At 39.2% G+C, this 12,445-nt stretch overlaps 1 protein-coding gene across 4 annotated transcripts in view; it reads right to left on the bottom strand.

The window, feature by feature from the left end:
* STON2 (stonin 2) overlaps nt 1-12,445 on the bottom strand; it is a 74,785-nt gene that overhangs the window by 14,225 nt on the left and 48,115 nt on the right. The window lies entirely within an intron of this gene.

Here is a 12,445-nt window from a genome sequence, read left to right as displayed (position 1 = left end):
ATTGCTGCAATGGTAATAAGGTGTTTTTCAAAATGAGCACAAATTCTCAGGGTTCAGAAACTAAATTATTTTCTTCCCATTTTCTTCCCACTGGGCTAATGAATCAGAGAGCTCCTAAAAACGAGCAGCCAGCACAAAATTATACTCTGTAGCTGCACCACAGGCTTGCGCTACATGATACAGCACTGCTAGCATTTGTCCTTTTTGCTTCTCCTAGACGTAGAGATTCCATGTTTTACATAATTCACCGATCTTCAGTACAAGCAAAATGTAAGTGTAAAATATAGCACTTTGGTATGGCTGTAAACCTGTGATCTGAGCATATATTACAATATCAAAAACAACATCAACAAACTATTTAAGTCATTATTTAAATTGCCACCAGTTCCAAAAAAAAGATGAGTTTGATTTCCATTCTGTCTCAACCATAACAGATAATTTGAATTTTTATTTAAATTACCATTTAGAATATGAAATAGGGAATATTCACGCTAGCCAAAGTCCTGCCATAACCTCATTATAATGTCTTGGGTAACTTGACATTCCAGGCCTCTGATTTCAGCTATACGTAACTTTACCCAACCTTTTGATCTAAGGACAAAACACATCATGCAAGTTCAAAGGGTTATTACATTTGAGAATTATATATGATGCAGAATGATACCAATTAGTTTTTCAAGCCACAAGAATGCAAAGCAATAACAGGAATAGATAGATTTTACAGACTACCCAGGCATTGCAAAGTGTACTTGAAAAGAAGTGTTCTATCTCAGTTTCTCAGATTTTCTTCTCTACCCTGCCATCTTACCTCCAGCTTTGCACAGTGCCTGTCTGTAGCCCCTGCTACTGGTCACACCACCTGGTACAGTGAGGAATTCTTTAAGTCTTGTCACAAGGCTATAGATAGATTTGTGAGGCAAAAAAACTCAAGCCAAAAGACTATTATCCACCACACCCTGAGGGAGAAAGTAATAAAAAACCCACCAAGAATAATCTGATGTTCTGATCCTCAGTCCACACCAATACCTTCTATGTTGTCTCATGCCTTTCCAGGACTTTGGTCATCAAGCATGGAGTCCTTTTCAAGCAAAGCAAAGGCAACGAAAATATGTGTGTCTCTGCTTTTATGGCATTTCTGTGAAAACATTGCCCATTTCTTTTAGGACTTCTAAAACTCCTGTGTTTATAAGATCAGGGTTGCTTAAGGGTGGACCATCTCTTCTCTGTTTGCAGTTATAATTTCCCCCTTTCCTGTATCTTAACTTTTGAACTAAATGTGATTCCACAGAGAAAGTATTAACAGGTCTGGTAAGTCTGAGAGGTAGATGAGAAGACCTCCTTGAGAGTCCATGTGAAAACCACACAGAAATCACTTGAAAAATTTATTTCTAAACTGAGCAAGTTTAACAAGATGCATTGCTTTTTTTTTTTTGATCCAGATGACCAGAAATACAGTAGAAGCATTAAGAAAATATGTTTTCATATAGGTAATAATAGTTTAATTTTATTTGTTAGAAAAAACACAATAAACTGTTATTTGATTTGATATGTGGAAAGGTTTAAACCCAGGAAGTGAAATAATCTTTCTTTCCCAAACTAAAATCAAAAGTACATTCTTCTGCTGCCAAAGAACTATACTATACGGTTTGGTTTATAAATATTTGAAGAATACAGAGGTTGTTCTAGAAAAGACAAGTTTTTAGCTTTATCTATAAGAGAATGACTAAGCAGAGAGAATAAAAATACCAATATGTTAATGCAGCTAAGCATCCAAAGAAAGTTACTGAGAACTAGATGAAATAGTGTGTGTACACCAAGAGAAATGTTGGCATGTCTGCTGCAAAGGCAAACACAGCATGGTTAAAAATCTTGATATTGTTAGAGAATGGCTTATGCAATGACTTCAGGTTTTTCCCTTCTTGACTTTTGATGTGTTCTTGAAGATGGGTGACAAAGTTTAAAATATACAAGTCCTTCAATTTGGCAGCACCCCAGAGGCTCTGGGAGAGCACACTTAAGGAAGCGATTCCCTAGATGAATTTCTTGCTTTTACACCTGTTTTCAAAATTCCTTTCCATACAGTAAATCAAGATGTGTAGATGTGGCACTTAAGGACATGGTTTAGAGGATGACTTGGCAGTGTTAGATAAATGGTTGGAATTTATGATCTTAGAGGTCTTTTCCAACCTAAATGATTCTCTTATTCTAGGAGGATAACTTGCTGATGGATTGTGGACAGTCCTCAACCCAGGGTGTTGTGATAAAGACTGATAAAGACTAGATAAAGACTGACAAAGACTAAATCTGCATAATGGCATAAATGATCAAAAGAAAGCATTTGGTTTTTCCTTCTTGACTGACTTTGCTTTCATAAGGAAATTATTTTGATAGGTGTTTGTTTTGCAACAATAAACTCTTTTAATTGTCTGACTTTGCCAGATTCCAGCCTGACAGTTAGCTTCAGTCAACAAAACACAGGAGTAGATTTACCAAGGAGGTAAATTTACCAAGGCACAGTAGCTTGGACTCCTTTTCCAGTGACACCAGCAGTGTGAACTCTGAGGTGAGCAGCCTCAGGCTGCCCACACAACTATGCATTTCTCTGCATTTGTCCCCCCATGTAAGTGGTGCCTGCAATCAGTACTGGCTGTACCTTACTGCATACATGCCTGAACTGCATTACCAGGCCATTAAATAATTTGGACACTTAGGTGCCCAGTCAACAGTAAAATGCCATCTGTATGGTAAGCTGGAAAACAGAATTGTTATAATGGATGCAAAATATCTCACTGTGATTGTGCTCTTGTGACTCACGCTACGGGAAAGAAAGCTTTGGTTCTCTTCACTGTATCATCTTTTCATTTTTGTATTCTGTTAAACCATGACAACTACTTTGGCCAAAACCACCAGGTAGTATCATGTTACTTGTGCCTAGGGGAAAGGCAGCCATCCAACTGCTAAAGGACATTGATATTGCAAACTATTTGTGATCAAAAATGTGCCATGGAAGTAGGAAGAAGGTTTGAGAGTGTTACATACCTTTCAAAAAGAAAGGCAGGTAATGACTTTCAGGAATGGATCTGAGAAAATGCCTGGATTTTCAAGTTTCTGAGTACTCATGTATTTTGCCTCCTGAGAGAAATTAGCTCAGAGATTCATGGCATGACTGTTTCTGTTACCTGAATATATTAATTTACATTTAAGTTAGATAGCTCTACTTTAAACTTTAGTCTGTAGTATAGGCTCACATCTTCCAATGGGGTGGTCACTTCCCTGATGTGTCCTACACCAGTCTCTCACACAAAGTAAGCACTGCAGGATTCCTGTTGGCATAACTGGATCTCTTCTAGGGTTCTTGGTGGGAAACTATTCTACATAAAGTTCATCAGACACTGGTATACAGGCTTGCCCTTTGAAGATCAGCCAGTTCAAGAGGATGCCAGCTACAAAACCTGTAGTATCTCTGTATAAGCAATGATAGAAAACCAGAAAGTACAGATAGACAGAATCTGGGAGAAATCAAGGACTAGGCTGATGTGCAGTTATATCTCCAGGACAGAGGTTATGCTTTCACATAGTTTCTGTAACATCCATATCTGGTCATTTTCTGGCATTTTGTTTCCATATCCAAGTCAATACAACTGTGTCTGCACACTTTTTGGGGGGTCTGTCATGATCAGTCTGGGAGTGGTCTGTCATGCCACCAAGACAGATGGCATAATTTAAAAATTATTTAAGGTGAGTAGGCCATCTCTCTGAAGTGATAAAACTGGACTCCTATCTCCAGCCTTGCCATCTACCTGCTATGTGGCTCTGGGAAAATGCTTCATCACTATTGTATCAACATCACAGCTTCTGATTCTCTTTTCACTTCCTGTAATTTCTGACTGTAAGGGTGTTACATGTGGAACAGTGATTGTTCCTCTGTACTACAGCATCCAGATTTCTGGGACTCAGAGTACACAGTGTGCGTAAATGTCACAGTACAAACTGATTCAATGAACAGGTCTGTTGCATCCATGCACTTGAAAAGAGTTTCAAGTTTAGTACAAGCTAGGAAGCCAGGCCTGTTTTTGTAAGCGTCCCTGTTTATCACAACTCTGTTAATGGTGGAAAGTCAAATCAGTTACTGCTACAGACACCAGCATAAACAGTACAGTAGAAAAGTGCCCCGGAAACCAGTTGCATGAATAGGCAACTCAAAGCACAGAAGACTTCTTGTCAACAGCAGATTATTTACCTGCTTATTTTGCACAGAAAAAGTCCCTCTGAGGATAACAGATATATAGCTCCACATGCTTCCTGGGTACCTACGTTATTGGTGTGTGGTAACATTAAAGAATACTTAGAAATGTCCTCTCCCAACCTTGCAGGACACTTTTTTCCCACAAGCTTCAGAACAGACTTTGGAAACAAAAAAAAGAGGCAACCACCCTGCCTCCTTTCAAGAAGATTGTGGAGAGCCCCAAACCCCTTGACGACCAATACGCAACAGGCTTCAAGATAGATTTGTAAGCATTCCTCAGACTTTTCAGTGTCTCTGCAAGATCTGACTTGTGGAAGAGATGACTGCTCACACAGTCCATGGCCTCTATTCTTGCTGCTGAACACACCACATACAAAAATTTAACAGCAATCTAGTTCTCCAGCATGTTGAACTGTTAAAACAAAAGTTATATTTTTAACTTCATACTTTATGGTACAGCTAAGAGACATTTCAAAATTATCACAGAGTAAGTAATGAGCAGATGGTGCAAGATGAAAGACTGAAGTCACTGATCTTATCTCTGCAGTTCCCTCTCTTATTCCTTCTCCTCCCACTTGACAGGCTTTTTAGATCACGTTGAATGGATTCATCCTCAAATAACTTTTCAATTCATCATAGTCTGCCATATTCTATCACTACATCTCTTTGAACTTAGTTGTCTAAATTTAGGCTATGTAAATCACTGGCCTGATTAAACCTAGGGTAGTTGTATCCCAAATCTGTACTACAATAGTACTACATAGGCTGTTCCCAGCAGGGGGTTAGTGACTACTTAAGTATGATGCCTGTTCCTTGGTTAACTACTGCAAATTCATCACAAATCCCAAGAGAACTTTAGTTGTCAAAAGAAGTTAAATCATCTGAAGTTGCAAAGAAGTTACATCACAGAGCTTAAAACATAATGAATTTCATCTAGGTTCAATTAATTTATCCCAATTAGTTTCTATAAGAACTGCTATATTCCATTTTAAATGTAAGCCACCATGCAAATACTAAACTGAAGATGAAATACAAGAAAATTATTACTCAGCCCCTCACAGCCAGGTTGCAGCTGCCCTTGTACTGCAAGCACATTGTTGAACAGCGCTGTCCTTCATGTACTGTCTTAAAGGACACCTAAAGTTTTTGTGGACTTCTTTCATTGATATTTTGATATTTTCTTATTATTCTCTATCTACACAAAAATATGTGTTTATGGAAAGTAGGAAGGACTAGTGCATTTCAGGCATTTTGCGCTTCATTGCCTTGTTTGCCTTGTGTCTTCTCCACTTGTGCCAACTCTTGCTGCTTGGAAAGGGAAAGGAACATCTTCCCAGTAACCAAGCCTGACCCAACCACTAAGAAACTGGTATCAGATACCCATAAGAACAGCAATAGTTGCAGCTGTAAGTCTTATTGCAACCAGCTATGTATGAAGCTATTCCAGTGCTTTTTTTCATCTCACACATTTTCCTTCTCCTTTGTTTATCTTTATTCAGCTGGAGAAACTAATTATACAAAGACTGAAATTCAATCAGAGCCTTTCATTGTTCCTTGAGTAAAGAAAATGTTCAAAATAACAAGATTATTTTGCAACTTGGAATTTTTCTGTGTGATTTAATTTAAAAATACTCAATGTTTTTATTGTGTTATGCTTACTGAGTAGTTAAAATTCTAGTTCATGAGAAAAACCACAACATTTCAGATTTGGTATAGAATAACTGAAACAATATTTCAGCAATTCATTGTCTATGCATAGCTAATTCGCCTTTTCCTTGTACACATCTCAGCTATGCTGTCTGCTCTTGGCTATAACTACAGTTTTGTAAAAGTTTCTTGCATGTTTTTCAGTCTGTACCATGCAGTGGGTTGAGCAATCAGAATGGATCTGGCTAGTCTTAAGACAAACCCAAGCACTTGTAACACATGTTGTGAACAAAACTAGTAAATTAAGACCCTTGCAGCAGATATCCAAATTCAGAAAATGTTCTTTCCAAATATACCGCTTAGTTTTAAGTCTGTAAACACTTAGAAGTTAGTGTGCTAATACTCTTAGACAGAATTACACTCAAGAACAAACACACAACCTATTCAAAAATCTCCATAACATAGCAGCAAATATAGATATCTAGCTCTGAAATGTGATTATGTGCCATGGTCTCCAAATAGTACCAATTTATCATTTGAACAGTAGACTCCCAGTTATATATAGTTCATGCAAGTCATGGACACGGTTGTTAGTGTCTTGAATAAACTGTTAGATCTTCATGTCAGGTAGGAATTATGTGACAATAAGTTAGAGGCAATAACTTTTACAAGGAATAAAACACTCCTAGTGAGAGCTAGAAAACATTAGGTACTCTAAGAAAAAGCACTGCCTATCACTTAAACACAGATTGCTTTGTTTGTCTTCTTTCAGTAAAGAAATTGAAGTAAACAGTTTTTATTCTCTTAACATACTAAAAAAAAGTCCTATTCTCTTATGCGTAAAACAGTGGCAGTGAATAGGTCCCAGAACTCTTACAGAAAGGAAGGCTTTTTGATTGAAATCCATTTGAGAGTCACAGATCTAGAAAGTTTGTGCTCTTCCTGAAGATCAGTTCATGTGCTTCCATTAGCTGGCCAGAAGGTGGTACATTAAGACTGATATAATTAGAAGAAGTCTTCAAGACTTTTACAAGATTTAGACAAGACTATGCCTGTTTAAAGAATTCACAATATACATGTGACATAATACTATTGTATTTGAATAATTTGAACAAAGTTGTGAACAGATCTCACGTAAGTGGTGGAGAAAGGATTAAAACCTGCTAGTTTTACCTGACAACTTACCATAGAATCATACGCTGAGTTGGAAGGGACCCATCACGATCATCAAGTCCAACTCCTGGCCCTGCACAGGACACTCCAAGTATCAGACCAAGTACCTGGGAGCACTGTCCAAATGCTGTGACCACTTCCCTGGTGAGCCTGTTCCAGTTCTCAACCACTCTTTGGGTGAAAAAGTTTTTCCTGATATCCAACTTAAACCTCCCTGACTCAGCTTCATGCTGTTTCCTCAGGTCCTGTCAGTGGTCATGAGAGTGCCTCTCCTTTTCCCCTCATGAGGATGTTGAAGACCACAATGAGGTCTCCCCTCAGTCTCCTTTCTCTAGGCTGAACAAACCTACTTCTATTAAACAAACATGATAATTCATAAAGTAAATGTCTTAGCAAACAAGCATACCTACATGACTCATTACAAAGCAACTTTGTTTCCATCCCTCAAGACATGGCAGAGATATGACTGACATATTTTTACCACTATGTCATCTAACTTTGTTCTCAGTAAGGTGTGCTCAGCCCAGAGGTTACCAAGACAGTAACTACACCCTAGCCTTTGTCATTAATATTACCATGGGAGTACTTACACTCCCAGTTTGGTTAGGCATGACAAAGTCTGTGTGTAAAGAGACAGAGCAGAGCTGGGAAACACAAAAATGAAGCTGTTTCAGGAGAGAGATCAATAAGAGAATTCTCTGCAGAAGAATGAATCATGCTGCTTCTTTCATCCAAAGGGAGACTAAGGATCAAAAGAGAAAAATGAACACACACACACACACAAGCACACACATGGTATTTTTCAAAAGCAGTTACTTTCCAAATACTTTGGCAAAGATAAATGAAGTCTTCCTTATGTACTTTGGACTTTGCTTCTATCCACAAAGGTCTGCCTTCTTCTCTGACTTTAATCTACAGTACATACACCATTTCCTTCAATAGTGAAACTGCCACTGAGATGAGATCGTGGACCTCATGAAGAAATATTCTGAGAGTGAATAAGGAAAGAGAAGTGTTCCTGCTAGCTCAGGAAGCTTCAGGAAGTTGATATTCGGCAAGCAGAATAAATCCATATCCAACCCTGTAAGTTCAAACACAATCCCACTCCATCTTGGAGGAGCTCACTGAATAAGCTCCACATCCATTGAACATCCATTGAACAAGCTCTATTTTGCAAAAAGTTACATAAATCTCTCATACACAGACAATACATTACTTCATTATGCCATAATTTTTCAAGCAATATATGATGGACTGGTAACAAAATACAGAGATTCGCAGACCCCTTTAGTTTTGTCTTAAGTGCTTGAGGTAATGTCATGTGGAACAAGCCTGGCATTTGCAGTACCAGACTGCAGGTGGAAATGTGCCAGCTACTGGATCCTCTTAGGGGTCCCACTGAGCAGCATAACCTTTGACTACAAAGTAGCACACTATGGTCTCATGTGAGTTAAGAATTCAAATGGCAGCTGCAGTACTGCATAAGCGTGGGGCCTGGCTCTGTCAAATAAATGCAAGAAATGTTCCTATAGTCATAGGAAAATCCAAGATAGGAGACCATCATGTGCGTTAGATGTCTGGAACACCCTGGGTTTGCTATTGCCAGTCCATCAGTTTGGAAACAGTACTGGTAGAGACCACAAGTGGTAACATCAGCTGATGACAGCTTGGTAGTTAGTGCAAAATAACTGGTTGATCTCTAATTCCTAAGTGGACAGTTCCTGAAAGATTGAAGCCAGTATCACTCCAACTCTCTGCTCAGTCTTATGCTGATTCTGTAGCAAAAAAAGACAAGTCCATAAACAGGGATGTTGAAGAAGCCTGCACCAGTGCTCAGTCCCCTGCTTCCAAATACAAACACTGCACATCATCTAGAAAGAGGATATTTTACATCTTCAAAATGCACTATTGCAAGCACTTCTGACTCCCCACAACATTTAAAAATAGTAGCACTAACTTCCTCATTCCTGCACCCAAGGCATTTCCCAGGATCAAGTTTTATATCATATCAAGTCAGCAGCTCACATCCTGTCTGCCAGATACATTTATCTCAGGTCATCCAGTCAAAAGGCGATCTCATATTTATACACTACCTTTATCCTGAGCAAAACTGAAATGATTTACAACTTATGTCACTGCTGATATTTACAAAAATCCCAAAGACTCATTTAGCAATTTCTACTGTAAGACTCTGTGGAAACTTCAATTTCAGCTATGTACTTTAATGCTTTTGTTACCTTGTGAAATGTAAAGACAAATGTGTTCCATAGACAACACAGCTGATACATAGCTATAAATTATGGAAGTTAACCATGCTCAACTTTTGTTTAAGGCTTATGCTAGTATTTTTACCCCTTGTAGCTTGTTATGCAAACACTTTCTGTTTAAAGTGCAAAGAAGACCATGTAACTACAGTTTGGCCAGTTCTTGACTCAAAGCATACGTGAGCTCCAGGCTACAGTGAGCTAACAGGTGAGGTGCCCAATGCAAAGGTGAGAGGAGCTCTAACAAAGCCATGTGTAGGTGACTTTGTTTTTTTTTTTAATTCTTGGAGGAATTTTTGACACATAACACAAAGGACTCAAGGTGACTGGCTGGAAATACTGTGAGAAAACAGAAAGGATAGCCTAATCTATGTGTAATGCTTAACCCACACAGATATCACTAAGGGTGCACCTGCCAACACAACACCTTCACTGTCAATAAAAAATGTTAATTACAGGTGCCTCAGAAGTGGGATGATAGAAAGGATATGACACAAAAATGGGCTGCAAATGGCTTAGGTGCTAATCTGAACCATGTGATAGTCTAAGTGACCTTCAGCTATCAATTTATGCCCTCTGCTCTGTGAGCTTTCTCTCTGTAGCAAAGCAAAAATACTGATGTAATGGGAAGTGTTAATGGCTCTTGTCAAGTGTGTTTGATAAATACACTATCGTAAGTCATGTGAAAGCTTGTGGGCTTTCTAGGAACCATGCAGGATAAATGGAATAAGCAAGGAAGCTACTGTAGGGAATAAAATAATTGGAGACAGTAGAAGCTGTGGTCCTTGGTTGAGCAAAACTTAACTCGTAAGTGCCAAGATATTTCCTTGTGCACTGGTTGTTACAAGTAGGTGTATTTGGATGAGAACAAATAGTAAGGTGGAGAAGCTGCAGCTAATACTCAATGCTTACATACTGGACTGTGAACTCCCAGGAGAAATGCTGGGCTTTCACTTCTTAATGTTTTTCCCACTCATAGGCTGAGAAACCGGGTACTGTCCACATTATTTACAGGCAAGAAGGATTCCATCAATAAATACTGGATGTAAGCCAAAAAGGCTTACCAAAACCTTGGAAAGCAAACTCTTGCAGCAACAGATACTGAAGCATGCTGATTATAGTCAGATAGGCATCACTTTATTCTGTTATTATTCTGTTGTTTTCAAAATCCATATTGTGCTGTTGCTAAGGTGGTTGCAGGGTTGAGTTAGGATGCTGTATTGCTGGTTTTCACCTCTTGAGGCCTTTAAAGATGTGTTTTGGATATATGCTGAGTTAGACAATTTAGAGAGACAGGATATAGTAAGAAGAAATATTCCCACTATGGTAACCTAACTTCAGCCTACTTTATGGTGACACTCTTCTCAGTTTTTGCCCATCCAAGAAAATTACAATGATGTTACAGGTGTTGGCTTGGAGAGTGTTTGTAAAAGCATGGCCATATTGGCAGAGTTCATGCCCGCCCTGCCAGTCTGACTAGTACAACCATACTATCAACAATGTCAGCCAGCTTTGGAAATTAACAGAACCGATCCAGCTCACCCATTGTGTACCTATAAAGAAAGGACTCCCAAGGATGGTGGAAGACAAAAAACTTATCAGCATGTTCATCCAAATACATTTTAATTTATGCTCCTGCTATACATCCCTTTGTCTATTCTGAGAGTCTTGTTATCATCCCAAGGTGCTATCAACATCTCATCTCCAACTTCAGGGCAGCTGTTGACCAGCCTGGGAGGCTGCTACGTTGGAATGGTTTGTTTTACAACATATTACTCTGACTGATGAGGCCATTCCCCCCTTTCCACACTCATCTGTTCCAGGCCTGGGACTCCCGTAGCACAGCCTTTCCTTCAGTCCAGGCTCCCACCATAAAACCCCAGCTGTTGTGCATATATTCACAATGGCAGGAAATCAACAGAATCGAATAGTGGGCTGTTGTCTGTCTTATGTCATTTGGAGTTTTGTTTTCCCTTTTTGTATCTGTGTGTAGCCACCACGGTACACAGGATTATTCAGGGTCACTCCACAGAAGCAGCCAAACAGAAATGATCCAACAAGCAATTTCTTCCTCTCCCTTGGACTATGCTGCTGTGATTACAGTGAACAGAAAGGCCCTGGCCTCTCTGTTAAATGTGACAGTTTGACCAAAAGGGACCCATGCATGAAGAATGGAAAGAAGTAACTCATTATGTTATCACAGCACTCTGGTGACAAGTGAAGAGGAAACCTGTACTTCCTTCCTCTGCACAGATTGTAAGTTCCCACCTTTCCATCTCTATTAGGCATCTTCCCTCCAAGCTACAATTCTGACTAGGGACAAAACACAGAGTATACAAGGCCCAAATTTCTATATGTTAGTCCTGCATAATTTCTCAGGCAGGCTTATTGTTTTCCTTATTTATTAGCTTTAGCAAACCCCATCACTACTTCGTCTTAGCTATGTCTTCTCTTTCATCCCCAGATGATGCTCCCCATTCCTTTGATGGGAATGCAGAGTAGGGAGGAACAAGGAATCCCAAAAATTTCTGTCCTGAGGTACCAGAACTAGAATTAGGCAAGGCACAAGGGCTGGAAGGGGTGGGGCTCTAGTGTCAAGGAAATCCCTGTACAAAATACACCACAGAAAGCTATGTGGAAATGAACTTCTGCATTCTTAAAATGTGGAAGAGACCTAGCAGGTCTCTTGAGGGTACAGGACAAGACTAGAGGGAAAAGAAAAGAGTGGACAGTGTGATAGAAAACCTTACTGCCTCTATCACCAAACTGTGTAGCTGGTTTGGTGGCAGCAGAGAGACAAGAGCTGAGCACAGAATGTGATCAATGTGAAGGAAAACAACAGGGCCCCCACAGCTGCTGTGCCCTGTAAACAAAGCTCAGCTTTCTGAAGGGCCATGTGAGATTTTGCAGAAGAGTCCTGAAAGAACTGATGTCTGCCTAAAGGAAACAACAGGGATTAGAGTAATGAGGAATATGGGATAATAAGAGAACTTTATTGAACTTAAACAAAAGGTACCCAGACAATAAAATATAATTATTAATGTATTCCTATAAATAGATCAAATGAACATTCAAGAAACAAATGGGCAACAAACACTTAACAGGTAATTAAAAT

This window comes from Myiozetetes cayanensis, unplaced genomic scaffold, assembly GCF_022539395.1.
Source record: "Myiozetetes cayanensis isolate MyiCay16 unplaced genomic scaffold, myiCay2020 scf6-25, whole genome shotgun sequence".
NCBI classification, from domain to species: domain Eukaryota; kingdom Metazoa; phylum Chordata; class Aves; order Passeriformes; family Tyrannidae; genus Myiozetetes; species Myiozetetes cayanensis.
The sequence above is the reverse complement of the archived record's forward strand: the minus strand, read 5'-3'. Positions and strand labels throughout refer to the sequence as shown.